The sequence below is a fragment of the Saimiri boliviensis genome, chromosome 6, assembly GCF_048565385.1.
Source record: "Saimiri boliviensis isolate mSaiBol1 chromosome 6, mSaiBol1.pri, whole genome shotgun sequence".
Lineage (NCBI taxonomy): Eukaryota > Metazoa > Chordata > Mammalia > Primates > Cebidae > Saimiri > Saimiri boliviensis.
Genome location: NC_133454.1, coordinates 98,096,136 through 98,112,232, shown reverse-complemented (window position 1 = coordinate 98,112,232; position 16,097 = coordinate 98,096,136). Strand labels below are relative to the sequence as shown.

The window sequence follows — 16,097 nt, the reverse complement described above, 5'->3', positions numbered from 1 at the left end:
ACATTTTTCTCATATGCACATGGCACATACTTTAGCCACAGGCTCAGCAATCCTCAGCAAATTTTTAAAAATCCAAATCATGCCAACCACACTTTTAGACCAGAACAAAATAAAATATAAATCACTAGCAAGAAGATCTTTCAAAATCATATAATTACGTGGAAATTAATCAATTTACACCTGAACTTTTGAGTAAATAATGAAATTAAGGCAGAAATCCAAAACTTCTTTGAAAATAATGAAATAAATTTATAACATATCAGAATCTCTGGGACACAGCTAAAGCAGTGTTAAGAGGAGTGTTTATAGTGCTAAATGCCTACATTAAGAAGATAGATATTTTGAAAAAGAAAACAGCTCCTGGATTTATTGATTTTTTGGTTTTGTGTGTGTGTGTGTGTGTGTGTCTCTATCTCTTTCAGTTCTCTGATCTTAGTTATTTCTTGTCTTTTGCTAGCTTTTGAGTTTGTTTGATCTTGCTTCTCTAGTTCTTTTAATCGTCACACTAGGGTGTCGATTTTAGATTTTCCTTACTTCTCATGTGGGCATTTAGTGCTATAAATTTCCCTCTAGACACCGCTTTAAAAGTGTCCCAGATATTCTGGTATGTTGTGTCTTCATTCTTATTGGTTTTAAAGAGCACATCTTTATTTCTGCCTTCATTTCATTATTCAGTAGTTATTCAGGAGCAGGTTGTCCAATTACCATACAATGTAATTGTATGGTTTTGAGCGAGTTTCTTAATTCCAAGTTGTAATTTGATTGCACTGTGGTCTGAGAGACTATTAAGATTTCTGCATTTTTTTTTTCTTTTTTGAGATGGAGTTTCACTCTTGTTACCCAGGCTGGAGTGCAATGGCGTGATACTGGAACACCACAACCTCTACCTCCTGGGTTCAAGCAATTCTCCTACCTCAGCCTCCCGAGTAGCTGGGACTACAGGCTGCACCACCATGCCCAGCTAATTTTTGTATTTTTAGTAGAGACGGGATTTCACCATGTTGACCAGGTTGGTCTCGATCTCTTGACCTAGTGATCCACCCACCTCGGCCTCCCAAAGTACTGGGATTATAGGTGTGAGCCAGCACGCCTGGCCAAGATTTCTGTAATTTTGCATTTGCTGAGGAGTGATTTACTTCCAATTATGTGGTCGATTTTAGAGTAAGTGCAACGTTGTGCTAAGAATGTGTATTCTGTGAATTTGGGGTGAAGAGTTCTGTAGATGTCTATTAGGTACACTTGGTTCAAATCTGAGTTCAAGTCCTAGATTTCCTTGTTAATTTTCTGTCTTTTTGATCTGTCTAATATTGACAGTGGAGTGTTAAAGTCTCCCACTATTACTATATGGGAGTCTAAGTCTCTTTGTAGGTCACTAAGAACTTGCTTTACGTATCTGGGTGCTCCTGTGTGGGATGCTTAAATATTTAGGATACTTAGCTCTTGTTGTTGCATTAATGCTTTTACCATTATGTAATGCTATTCTTTGTCTCTTTTAATCTTTGTTGGTTTAAAGTCTGATTTATCAGAGTCTAGGATTGCAACCCCTGCTTTTTTTTCCTCTTCATTTGCTTGATGAATCTTCCTCCATCCCTTTATTTTGAGTCTCTATGTGTCTTTGCATGTGAGATTGGTCTCCTGAGTACTGCACACTGATGGGTATTGACTCTTTACCCAATTTTCCAGTCTGTGTCTTTTAATTGGGGTACTTAGTTTATTTACATTTAAGGTTAATATTGTTATGTGTGAATTTGATCCTGCCATTTTGATGCTAGCTGGTTGTTTTGCCCATTAGTTGATGCAGTTTCTTTATAGTGTTTATGGTCTTTACCCTTTGGTATGCTTTTATAATGGCTAGTGCTTGTTATTCCTTTCCATGTTTAGTGCATCCTTCAGGAGCTTTTGTAAGGCAGGCCTGGTGGTGACGAAATCTCTTAGCAGTTGCTTGTCTGTAAAGGATTTTATTTCTCCTTAACTTAGGAAGCTGGGTTTGGCTGGATATGAAACTCTGGTTTGGGAAAACTGGCTAGCCATATGTAGAAAGCAGAAACTGGATCCCTTCCTTAACCTTATACAAATATTAATTCCAGATGTATTAAATATTTAAACATAAGACCTAACATCCTATAAACCCTAGAAGAAAACTGATGTAGTATCATTCAGGACATAGGCATAGGCAAGGACTTCATGACTAAAAGACAAAAAGCAATGGGATCCAAAATAGACAAATGGGATCCAATTAAAGAAGAGCTTCTGCACAGCAAAATAAACTGTCATTAGAGTAAACTGGCAACCAACAGGATGGGAGAAAATTTTTGCAATTTACCTATCTGACAAAGGGCTAATAACTGGGATCTGTAAATAACTTAAATAAATTTACAAGGAAAAATGAGCCCCATCAAAAAGTGGGTGAAGGACATGAACAGACAATTCTCAAAAGAAGACATTTATGTAGCCAACAAACATATGAAAAAAAGCTCATCATCAGTGGTCATTAGAGAAATGCAAATCAAAACCACATTGAGATAGCATCTCATGCCAGTTAGAATGGTGATCATTAAAAAATCAGGAGACAACAGATACTGGAGAGGATGTGGAGAAATAGGAATGCTCTTAAACTTTTGGTGAGATTTTAAAATTATTAGTTCAACCATTGTGGAAGATAGTGTGGCCATTCCTCAAGGATCTAGAATAGAAATACCATTTGACCCAGCAATCCCATTATTGGGTATATACCTAAAGGATGATAAAGCATTCAGTTATAAAGATACGTGCACACAAATGTTTCTTGTGGCACTGTTTACAATAGCAAAGACTTGGAACCAACCCAAATGCCCATCAATGATAGACTGGATAAAGAAAATGTGGCACATATATACCATGGAATACTGTGAAGCCATTAAAAAAGGATGAGTTCATGTCCTTTGCAGGGACATGGATGAAGCTGGAAACCATCATTCTCAGCAAACTGACACAAGAACAGAAAACCAAACACTGCATCTTCTCACTTGTAAGTGAGTGTTCAACAATGAGAACACAGGAACACAGAGAGGGGAACATCACATACCAGGGCTTGTCAGGGGATGTGGTGGGGGGGTGCTCGGGGAGGGTTGGCAGGGCAGTGGGGGGCTGGGGAGGGCTAACATTAGGAGAAATGCCTAATGTAGACGACAGGAGGATAGATCAAACCACCATGGCATGTGTATACCTATTTAACAAGCCTGCATGTTCTGTACTTGTACCCCAAAACTTAAAATACAAAAATAATAATAAAAAGTTAGATGTCAAATTAACAATGTAAAATTACACCTAGAGGAACTAGAAAAACTAGAGCAAACCAGCCCCAAAGCTAGCAGAAGAAAAGAAATATCCATAATCAGAGCTGAACTGAATGAAGCTGAGATGCAAAATCCACACAAAAGATCAACGAAACCTAAAGTTTGTTTTTTTAAAGAATAAATAAATCTAGCTAGCTAGTTTAATAAAGGGAAGGGAAGATCCAAATAAACACAATCAGAAATGACAAAGGTGACACTCCCATCAATCTTGCAGAAATACAAGGAGACTATTATGAACAACTCTATGCACACAAACTAGAAATTCTAGAAGAAACTGATAAATTCCAGGAAACATACAATATCAAGATTGAACCAGAAAGAAATTGAAATCCTAAACAGATCACTATGAGTTCCCAAATTAAATCTGTAATAAAATATTTACCAACTAGAAAAAGCTTTGGATCAGATGAACTCACAGCCAAATCCTATCAGATATATAAAGAAGAGCTGGTAGCAATCCTACTAAAATTATTCTAAAAAATCAAGGAAGAAGGACTAGTCCCTAACTCATTCTGTGAGGCCAGAATCATTCTGATACCAAACCTGGCAGGGACACAGTGAAAAAAGGAACTTTAGGCAATTATCCCTGATGAACATGAATGCAAAAATCTTCAGCAAAATACTAGTAAATTGAATCCAGCAGCACATCAAAATTCAATCTACCATGATCAAATAGTCTTTATTATTTGGATGCAGTTCTCCTTCAATACACACAAGTTAATAAATGTGATTCATCACATAAACAGAACTAACATCTGAGAGCTCTCTCTTAAAATAATCCTAAGAAATTTACTAAAATTAATCAAGGGTTGAGGGAAAAACCTTAAGAAAAACTTAAGACAGTAGTTATTTATTGAGCATCCTTCTGCCCATCACCACAGGTACAAGCAATTATGCCTGTTATAATAAAGAAAAAGTATGAGAATTTAGCCAGTCTTAGAAATTAATTTCAGAAAGACCACTGTAAGGATCTGAGTTTAGGTAGAACACATTTTTTTCAACATCTTCACCCTAACTGAAGGAGAGGACAAATAGAAATTCTCTTATTTGGAGTAAACTGATTTTCTAAGAGATAGGGAACACTGGATAAAAGTATGTATATAATGAACTTTTTAAAAATTCTACTATGTATCACTTTCTTTAGTAAGGTTTACTAAGGTTCAGTTTTCCTGTAAAAAATGGGGTGAACTACCTACTTTCCAGTGTTACTGCAAGAGTTAAACAAATGGTGTGAAAAATACTTAACATACTACCGGGTACATTATAAATGTTCAATAAGTAGGAGCTATGCAGCATTATGCAGTATTATATTATTTGATATCTGTAGTGGCATCAAACATGTATTTCAATCAATTTCTTCTAAATTTATTAAGGAAATAAAGGAGATCCATAGATGGATCTTATCTATATGGCAAACTAACATGTATGGCATGTGATAATTTAGGAATACTAATTCTCTTTGTAACAGATTTCAACTAGACTACATATTATGGGACAGAAAAGAGTAGTTTCTAATAGTAGGCATATTCTGTTTTAGTTTGTTTGCCCTGCTATAGCAGAATACCTAAAACTGGGTAATTTATAAAGAACAATAATTTATTTTTTGAAGGAAAATTTGTATTATTTTAATTATTTTTATGTACAGGAACCTCAACAGTGTACATTTAACCAAGTTTAGTGGAAAGTTCTTTAGCCTTTGTCTTTTCAAGCTTGGCATTGTGAGTCACAGACATGAGACCAAGGACATTGCCTCCCCAGTGATGGTGGATCTCATCGAATCTGTCGATGTAATTGGTTCCGATATCTTCAACCAGCTTAGCCAGAGCTCCTTTGTCTTCTGAGTTAACCTGTGTGAAGGCAACAGTGGTGAAGGTCTTCTTGTTGACTAGACGTTGCAGCCTTTCCTTCTCCTTGATAATGTGATCAGGGACCCTCATTTTATGATGCAGTGTAGGCAGGAAGACAACCAGTTTAATGGAATCCACATGATGTGCAATCACTACCAGCTGAGCTTTATTGTTCTCCACTAAGGTGGTAATGGTGTTAACTCCTGCTGGAAAGTCTGGTGGTCTCCTAGGGGTGACTTCCTCTTTGCTGGCAGCTTTATTCTCAGCCCTGGGTCAACAGTTTCTGCTTATTCTCTGGTCTGTACTTGGGGGCCTGCTTAAGCAGTTGAGTAGCTGTTTTACAGTGAAGGGCTTGGGTGAACTAGTTAATCACAGTAGACACTTTCAACTGCTTATATAGGATGGCTTTCTGCCACTGCAACCAGATGTAGTGGGGCCATTTGACAAAGCGGATGAAGTCTCTTGTGGGCTGGATGCCCTGTTCAATTCCAAAATTCTTAGGACTTTTCTCAAACAGGGAATTCACCACTTTCTTGATTTCCTGCTTCTTCACAGTACCAGGGGCCACCTTTTTCCCCCTTGGCCTTCTTTTCTTTCAGCATCTTAGGCAGCAGGAGGAGAGAGCAAGAACAAGAATTTATGTTTTCACAATTCTGAAGGTTAGGAAATCTAAAATCAAGGCACCAGCATGTGGTCTAGTAAGGGCCTTTTTGCTGCATCCTTATGTGGCAGGAAGGAGGTGTTCATGTGTACACAAGTTCGCAGAATGCTGCCCTAAGCTTCTTGCAAAAGACCTTAATCCCATTAACAAAAAGCATCCCTCATGGCCTAGACATCTCTTAGTGGTCCATCTCTTAATATTATCACATTGGCAACACTTGAATTTTAGGGTGGATTAAGTTTCAACATGAATTTTCGAGGAAGTAAAACATTTAAACCATAGCAGAAAGTGTGCCCAAAATGGCAAATTATGTAGAATAAATTTAGTGAATCTGAAATGTCGAAACTTCTGATTTGGGTTTAGTACCCATTTAGACTAACAATTAGCACTGGAGTTTTAATGCAGACCTCTAACTTTCATTTTTAAAATGATTTTTTTTCCCCGAATGTTGGCTTTGTTTTCAGAACAACTTTTAAATTAAGATCTTTACTACACGGTTTTACATTTTGTCTTTCTTATCGCACACCTGTCAAATTTAGCCATTTTATTGAGGCCTGGAATGTGTCTAATACAGATTTTGCATTTTGTAAAATAGTACAATATTTGGCATATAGTAGATACTCAATGATATGGTTTGGCTTTGTGTCCCCACCCAAATCTCATCTTGAATTATAATTGCCATGTATTGAGGGAGGGACCTGGTGGGAGGTTTTTGGATCATGGAGCGGGGGTTCCCCTTTGCTTTTCTCATTATAGTGAGGGAGTTCTCACGAGAGCTGATGGTTTTATAAGGCAATCTCTCTCTCTCTCTCTCTCTCTCTCTCTCTCTCTCTCTCTCTCTCTCTCCCCCTCCCCTTCTCTCACCCCCCATCTCTCTTTCTTTCTCTCCTGCCACCTTGTGAAGAAGGTGCTTGCTTCCTCTTCACATTCTGCCATGACTGTAAGTTTTCTGAGGCATCCCCAGTTTTGTGGAACTGTGAATCAACTAAAGCTCTGTGTTTATAAATTACCCAGTCTCAAGTAATATCATTAAAACAGTGTGAGAACAGACTAATACACTCAATACACACACACACACACACACACACAAATGTGTGCCTTATATATGCCACTATTAACTGACTTTCAGTATGTACCTACTATTTATTGTCATCAAACTTTACACTGATTATCTTATTTAGTTTTCTGAGAAACACTGACAAGTTAGTATTCACATTTTACAAAAACAAACAAACAAACAAACAAACAAACAAAAACCCTGAGATTTAGAGATTAAACCATAAGGCCATGTTCCAAAACCATCTAGTTAGTAAGTGGAGAGAAATTTAATTCTCTATTTCTACAGTCTTTCTTTGTAACAATGGTATTACAGAAGTGTGACATCAGCAAGATGGTAAAAGAGAAAGTCTCAGGCTCCACTTCCTGGCTGACTAAAAATTCACCTAGCAGCTATCCACAAACCAGAACATATTTTCGAAAATCCAAATTCTTGAAACTAAGTCTGACACACTCATGTGGTCTACAGACCGACTGAAAACTGCATTAGAAGAATAAGAACTGTCTCACTTCAACCTTGCTACCACCTCTCCTTCCCCCAAGTCAGCACAATGCCAGATGGGTAGGATTTCTCTGGGCCATGGTTTTTACAGGGGGTCAGTCACCTAGTTTCCTTAACATTCTGAAGCACTTCCCAGGAAGCCCACTTTGGTTTCACCTCATGGGGGAACACTGGGAATAACATCTGGGTCAAGTAAAAACAGAAGTAAGATGGAGCTCACATTGACCAATATATGATCTTCTTGATACCTTTGTGTTCTTGCCACCTGTGGAACCCAGTCATAGATACCAGCCAACTTCATGCCCTACCTGCAAAGCTGATTTGGTTGTTTTCAGAAGAAAAGTGGAAATTCAACCTGGCTTGAATTAATAGTTGGCTAGTCTCTATACCAAGCTCCAGATTCCACCCCAACAACCTCACTCCCCAAGCAGGGAGACCCCTGTCTCTGTCCATTTAGAAGCAGCAGAGAGGCTAGACCTGCTTTACCTAGAAGTCCAAAGAGTGACTCAGCTCAGCCACAAAGCCTGACAAATTACCTCATCCAGGCAGGAACATCTCTGCCTTTTCCTATTTTGGAGAAGCATAGGGCTAGACATGCTTGACCCAAGAGCAAACAGTGGTTCAACTCAGCCAAAAACTCACCACATGATTTCATTCAAAGAGGGAGCCTATCCTCAACTGTGCATTTCTAGGGAGCATAGTCTCTGGCCCTGCCTGTCCCAAGCAGCAACTCTGCCTAACCTCAGAGATAAGCCTGCAGCCCGGTCCAACTGCAGATCCAGAATAGCAGAATGTCACAGCCAGGGAATGTATGCTCTGATAGGTGGGACCAGAGGCCCTCACAGTAATCATCCATTGCTCTGCCTAATAGCAGAGCCTAGCCAGAAGCTCCGCATGACATAAGAGCAAAGGCAGAAAACCAAGCCAAATAGGGAACTCATAACAGGCATTTCTAGAATTAGAGACTAGACTAAGTAGTGAAGGTATATTCCTGCCAGAGAACACCTGTAAAAGCAAGAAGAGGTGATTTTCTCTTTATGTGTGCACACAACAATGCAAAGACACAAGAATTTCCAAAAATCAGGGTATAATGACACCTTTAATAGAAATTAATAAATCTCTAATAATAAATGCTAAAAAATGGAGATTTGTGAAATGACCAAAAATTAGAATATTCTTCTTAAATAAGTTCAGTGAACTTGAAAAGTATACAGCTAGAAAATTAAATGAAATTTGGGAAATAATATGGAAAATGAGAAATATGACAAAGAAAAAAATCAGAAATCCTGGAAATTAGACACAGTAACTGAACTGAAAGAAGTCAATAGATGGCTTCAACAGAAAACTCAATCAAACAGAACAAAGTCTGTGGGCTTGAAGGCAGAATATATGAAATTATTCATGCAGAGAAGCAAAATTCTAAAGAAAGAAAAATAATGAAGAAAATAAAAGCAAAAATAGACAAACAGGATCAAATCAATCTAAAAGGCTTGTGTACAATAAAGGAAGCAATTAGTAGTATGATAAGACGCAGATTGGGATAAAATATTTGCAAACCATACATCCAATAAAGGGTTAATACCTAAAAGACATAAATATCTAATGCAAACAACTCAATAACAAGAAAATGAATAAACTGATTAATAAATAAGAGACCTGAATAGATGTTTTTCAAAAGAATACTAAAAGCCAGCAGAAATATTAAAAAATGTTTAACATCTTTAACCATTAGGGAAATGCAAATTAAAACTACACTGAGATATCATCTCACACCTACCATAATGACCATTATCAAAAAGATAGGTTGTGTGAGAATGTGGAGTAAAGGGGACTCTTAAATACTGTTGGTGGGAATGTAATTAGTATAGCCATCATGGAAAACTATATGGAGGTTTCTTAATAAACTGAAAAATAAAATTACCATATAATTTGGCAATCCCACTTCAGTATTTACCTGAAAGATTTGAAATCAGTTTGTCAAAAAAGTCTGCTTTCCTGTGTCCAATGCAGCTCTATTCACAATTGCCAACTTACAGAATCAACTTGTATCCATTAATAGATTAATGAATTAAGAAAATGTGATACATACACACACACAGGAATACTATTAAGTCTTTAAAAGGAAGAAAATTCTGTCATTTACAACAATATGCTAAGTTTAAGAAGCCAGGCATGGAATGATAAATACTTTGTTCTCCCTCATATGTAGAATCTTAAACAATTGAACTCATAAAAGCAGAGAGTACAGTGGTGGTTACAGAGGCTGGGACATGGGGAAAATGGGGAGATGACTGTCAAAAGATACAAAGTCTCAGAGAGGAGGAATAAGTGAGTTTTTGAGATCTATTGCACAGTATGGTGGACATAGTAATGTATTGTACATTTCAAAATTGCTAAAAGTAAATTTCAAATGTTCTTACCACAAAAAATAAATATTTGAAGTGATAGATCTGTTAATTAGCTTTATTTATTCATATAGTATTTATAAATCAAAACATCACTGTGTATCCTGTAAGTATATATATATAATTGGAAAAATATCAATTTGTATATAATAAAATTTAAAAATAATGGTATTACATTGATTAAGTGACGTGTGATATATCAGAAGCTTTCAAGTGCTCACATTTTAAGGTGTAATTTAAAAAACTCATATCTTAGAATTAATGGCTGTTTAATTAGTGATTAATTCTATAAAAGCATTCAGCTCTCACCAGATAGTTCTCATATCCACTTTAAAAGGAAAGTGCTAACTACATTTTTTTAAAAAGATAAGCATTGCCCAGAGAAAAATTTTTATCAAGGCTCTTATAGTTCAGAAAGTAATTATACATAAATTTATTTATTTCACTATAAAATAAGCACATTTATTGGAAACTACTTTGTTAAGAATATGGTTTCTTTAGAAAGCAGAAGGAGGAAATACCTGTACCTAAATTTAATAGTTAAAAATAAAATCAGCTCCACCTTCATGGTTAGTTTCAATAACTGTCAGAAAAGAAGGGAACAAAACCAGTAGGCAAAATAGTTTCTTATATATACTGCTGACTTCATCTGTAATGAAGAAGCTGGTTTCTTTGGTAATGGATATTAGGAAGTTCCACAATTGCCTATTTGTTCTGCTTCAGGTAAGTTCTTACATTGCTGATTTCCCAAAAGATTACACCAGGATATTCTACATATTTGTGTTTTTGACTGTAAATTTAAAATATTTTAAGACACTCAAATTATATATATATTATATGTGCCTACTAGTATGGGTTAAGATTGAGCACAAAGCGGGAATTCGACAAATTGCAGGCGAGTCAAACCAACCTATATATCACATAATGCATTTGGATTTCTATCTTTGCCTGATGATATCATCCTGTATTATTTTGATTTCTATAAAGTTAAAAATAGCATAATAAACCATATACAAGTAAATGAGGAAATCTGGGTGAGTAGTAGGAAAGAAATAAGTGAGGTGAATAGTTCCAAAACATGAGCAAACAATTTTGAGCCAGTTGTGAGTGAATTCCATACAGACTCTTGCACCCAAGCTTTAAACAATCAAATGAAAGACAGAAATATAATGAACTATATGAATCATAGAGAAACCACCAGTTCAGGAGGAGCACAGGTAGATCTGGTTCTATGGCTTCAGGAATGGGTTCTCGCTGAGTAGAAATTTATGTTAGAGCAAACAATAGCTTTAGAGTAAATAAAAATGCATTTGCAAAGGGTGTTTCTTATAATATCCTTCACTGTGGGCCAAAAACATTGTTACCCATACAAAATAGTAAAAGAACCACCTTGGGAATAGATTGAGTGTGGAGGATGCAATGTCCATAAAATACATACATCATCACTAATTGTATATATTTGTTTGTCTAAGGTATTTCACTCAAAAATTTAGTTACTTGGCATTGTGAACCATGACATGCTTGTTTTTAATTGGCAGAAGACTCAGGGAATATAACAATGCTAGACATTAAATGAACTACAAAGAAAAGGATTAGAGGAAAGCATTTAAATAAATCCCCTTAAAGAGCTTCTGCAGCATTTCTTTTTATATTGTTTATTTCAGACAACAAGTAGAATTTGGAGCCTTCAGGTAGTTTGCCTTATTTTCTGGTATTGTGATTGTAAAAAGGAGACAGAGCCTATTTTGTGTATTTTAATGCTATGTCCACTATTTAACAAATTATCTTGAAAGAAAGCAACAGAGGCACCACCAGCTATTGAAAGAATGCTCTTTGTTAAACTACCTTCATCAAAAAGCATGCTGCATGTTACAGTGGAAAGAGCTTGACTTTTGGGATCAGGTACATTTATAGTAGCTATGTTGATTTGGACATGTTTTGGTTAAAGAAAAACTTCAGCTGAATTAAATTTAAAGGAGTTGATTCGAGCAGCCACCAGAATCACAGTGGATTCAGAGAGACTTCAGTGCAGCCACATGGTAGAAGAAGATTTATAGCCAAAAAAGAGGGGACATGTGGTATAGAAACCAGAAGTGAGGTACAGGAACAACTGGATTGGTTATAGCTCAGTGTTTGCCTTTTTTTGAACACAGTTCAAACAGTTGGCTACATTTGATTGACCAAAACTTAGTGATTGGTGCAGGTGTGAGCTATCGCTGGTTCACACCTCCACTTGTTATAGTTTACAATGTATGCAAAAACCTTTAGACCAAACTTAAACATGTAAGGAGGCAGCTTTAGGGTAAACTTGATTACAGTTTTTAATCTCTCTGTCCTTTAGGTTCCTCATGGTACAACACTATGTTGAGGATAACTATTTTAATAATTAGGGTTCATTTGTTGCCAGTGATGGATACTTGTTGGCAAACTCAACAGAAAGATAATTCCTTGGAATAATGTTGGGGAAATTTACACAATACATGGGAAGACAGTAAAACCTGGATTACAAGTAGGCAGGATTCACAACCACCATGGGGATCAAGAGGCGGAAATATTTTTTATGTCCTTTGACAACAATGCTGTAATAAATGCTTCCTGCTGCTTTTCCCTCTAATCTGAAAATTCTCAGATTAAGTTTCAAGTTTCCTGAAAAAAATCCAATTGCCCTAACATGACAGCTTGGCTAGAAGAGCATAGAATACTTTTATTTACAGACATACAAATACTGCATATATGGATAAGAGCTAATTTCCCAAAAAGGATGTTTACCACAAAAAGGGGAAATAAATGTCAAACAGTCAAAAAACAAAAACAACAAACATCTGCACTATATCTACCATAACAGAGTTGGTGAAGATTAAATGATGTGACGTTCATAAAACCCTTTGCACATAATAGACACTACCCTGGGATAATAGCTTTGGAAGGGCAGGAACTTTGCTGTATTCAGTGCTGCATCTGAAGTGCCTAGAATGATAACTTACAACTGTAGATGCTCAGCTAATGCTTGCTGTGGACTCACGGCATGTGTTCCTTTCCTTTGTTTCTGCGATCGATCCTGACTCCCTTTACTGGTAAAGCTTGATAGGAAATGACAGTTTCTGGTAAAAGATGTTTCCAATAAATAGCATTTAAAAGCATATGCTACTTGCACTACATGGTTATCACATCGTCACAGGATCTTTGGACTTTCAGTTGTTTATTGAAGCTGAAAGGAAACCATCATCAGGGCATTAGAGTGTGGTGATGTTTCCCTTAGTACCTTCAGGAGTGAACTCCTATCTGTTTTTCAATCCGAGTATCTGGCTCTGTGAGTCGGAGCTCTTTTGTTCTGTCTTCTCTTTCTTGCACACCATTTCCACTGATTTTAAATCCTATTTTACTCTGGATACTTTACATGACTCTATGATCATACCTTATTTGTTTTCCTGAGCAAAGCTGCTGGGTGGAACTGTGTTTCATCCAAAGATCCAGAGCTTAAAGATCAGAGCTGTTAGTGAACCATTTAGAAGTTGTCCCTTAAAGAAAACAGCACCATTTCTGTTAATGTCGTTTTGTTCTGCTAAATGTTGTGATAAGTAGTCTCCCCTTTAATGGCACTGGACAGGCTAGGTGTGGGTATTTAAAAATAATTAAAAGTTACCTCGATATATTCAAATGAGTATTGAAAGAACTTGGAATTGTATTGTCCAAAGTGCACGTGATAAATGATACTAACTTACTATGCACGGCCAAAAGCATAAAAACATCTCAGTTGTTTTTTTGTGTGTTTGATGGCAGTTGGAAGAAATGAAATGGACACAGGCTTAGAAATGTAAGAAATCTAGCCTGGAATCTTGTGTCTACCATTAGAAGTTGTATGACTCTGAGTAGGTGACTCCTTTCTCTGAATTTTGATTTCCTCTTCCACAACCTCGATTTCCTCTCCTGATAAATGGGCATATAGTTGCCTGGGTGATTGTTACAGGGACCAATAAATTAATAATTATAATTCACTTAGAAAAGTAATAAATATAGAAGATATTCAGAAATGTAGACCCTCAACCCTGCAGGATAAAAAGACTTACACTACTCTGAGAGATATTTTTCTATAGGTAAAGAAATATCCACTTACTTTCAAAATGCTTGAGATTGAACCCTGTCTCCATCAGGAAGTGGCTGTGTGAATGTGGATATATTGTGTGAGTATATTTTAGTTTCAGATACCACATATGTAAAACAGATGTAAGAATGTCCATTCTGTGTAATTTACAGGGTTGTTTACAGGTTAAGAACCCCCTGAAACATGTGAAGTAGCAAGGAGTGAGTTTTTAAAATTAATGTTAACATCATTGAATTAATAATTTCCATTTATCTATTTTCTGCTAGACCCAATGTTAAACTCTTAATGTACATTTAACCAATGATATAATGAAGTTGTTAATAATATTCTCCTATTTTGTATTTGAGGAAACTGGAGCTTCAAAAATTTAGAAACATTCCCGGTTTCCAAGGGTTGCCATAACAGAATACCACAAACTGAGTGGCTTAAAAGTACAGAAACGTTTTCTTATAGTCCTTGAAACTAGAAGTCTGAAGTCAAGGTGTTGGCAGCACTGTGTCTCATCTGGAACTTCTAGGAACTTCCTTACATTTTCTGATAGCTTCTGGTGGTGGTAGTCAGCCTTTGGCATTCCTCAACTTGTATATGCATACCTCTAATCCCTTTTTTTGTCATCATGTGGCATTCTCCTTGTGTCTATGTCTCTGTTGTCACTTCTAAGGACATCAGTGATCTTAGCTTGCACCCTAATTAACTTGATTATGTCTGCAAAGACTATATTTCCACATAAGGTCATGTTTATAGACATCAAGAATTAGGACTTCAGAATGTCTTTTTAGGGGATGTAATTCGGCTCATAACATCACCCAATGCAAACTACCTAAAAAGTGTTAAAGCTGGGATCTGGGTAGAACTTGAAGTAGGACTTACAGAAATTCATGTATTTAGATGTCAACTGAGGCTGAACTAGTACCTGACATTCATGATTTCCAGGTCATGGGCTTTCACATTGTTCTTGGCTGCCTTTCAGAAAAAAAAAAAAAAAATTACAAACTAAAATTAGCATAGTTTCTATTTTTGTAGACAATGTTTTTTTTTGTTGAGTTTGAGAGCCTGTTTCCTGAAGAAGGTAGAGTGAATAGTTGACTATTTCAGTAAAGATAGAGAAATGCACCCCTCCTTAACTCTCAGCTTACGTTTCTGGATGGAACTGGGCTATCCCCAATCCTGTACTGAGAATGGTCATATTGCGTAGGTTTGGCCAATAAGAATATTTTATCACCCTGGCTTCAGTGATAGGTTGAGGGATGGGGATACAAAACTAGCCAGTTCAATGGGATTCAGAAATACAGAGCTCAATTCCAAAATTTTTCAGAATAAAATATGAAAACATTTTTGCTTCCCTTCCCAAATGAAGTTGCTATATGTGGAGATAGTGGTGACCAATGTCCTGTTAAAGTGTGAGAGATCTGACTTCAGTGTGAGAAACTAACAGAAATTTAAATTTTTCTGCCTAATCCAGCTTAAGCTTTTGTTATTGGTAATCAAAATGTCTTTATTTTTGTATTTTTAGTTGTACATGTTTTTTGTATGTGTGCGATATTGTGATATATGTATAGAACATCTAATGATTAAATCAGAGTAATGGGGATATTCATCCACTGCAACATTTATCTTTTCTTTGTGTTAGGAACATTACAATTTTCCTATTTTGAAATACATATTAATTTAACTATAATTTTTTTACTATACTATCGAATGCTAGAATTTATGCCTTTTATCCAACGTATGTTTATACAGGGTACATATTCTATTAGTTTTATGTATATAAATTGGTATATATTCTATTTACATGGTACATATTATACTGGTTTTATGTATATAATTGGTTTTATATACTATTGGATATAAAATTTGTTATATATACATATATGTGTTTATATTATATATTAATATTACATACATATATGTATACAGAGATATATTTTAAGAAATTGATTCACATGATTGTCAGAGCTGGAAAGTTTAAAATATGTAGGATAGACCGGCAGGCCAGAAACTCAGCCAGAGCTATGTTATACTCCTGAGGTAGAATTCCTTCATTTCCAGAAAATGTCAACTTCTGCTTTTTAAGGCCTCAACTGATGGGACTCATTCCACTAATGTTATCAAAGGTAATCTCCTTTACTTAGAGTCAACTGATGACAAATGTCAATCACATCTACAAAATGTCTTCACAGCAACATCTA

At 36.1% G+C, this 16,097-nt stretch overlaps 1 pseudogene; it reads right to left on the bottom strand.

The window, feature by feature from the left end:
* Positions 1-4,999: 4,999 nt before the first annotated feature.
* On the bottom strand, positions 5,000-15,094 carry LOC141584955 (large ribosomal subunit protein eL8 pseudogene; annotated as a pseudogene).
* Between the last annotated feature and the right edge of the window lie 1,003 nt (positions 15,095-16,097).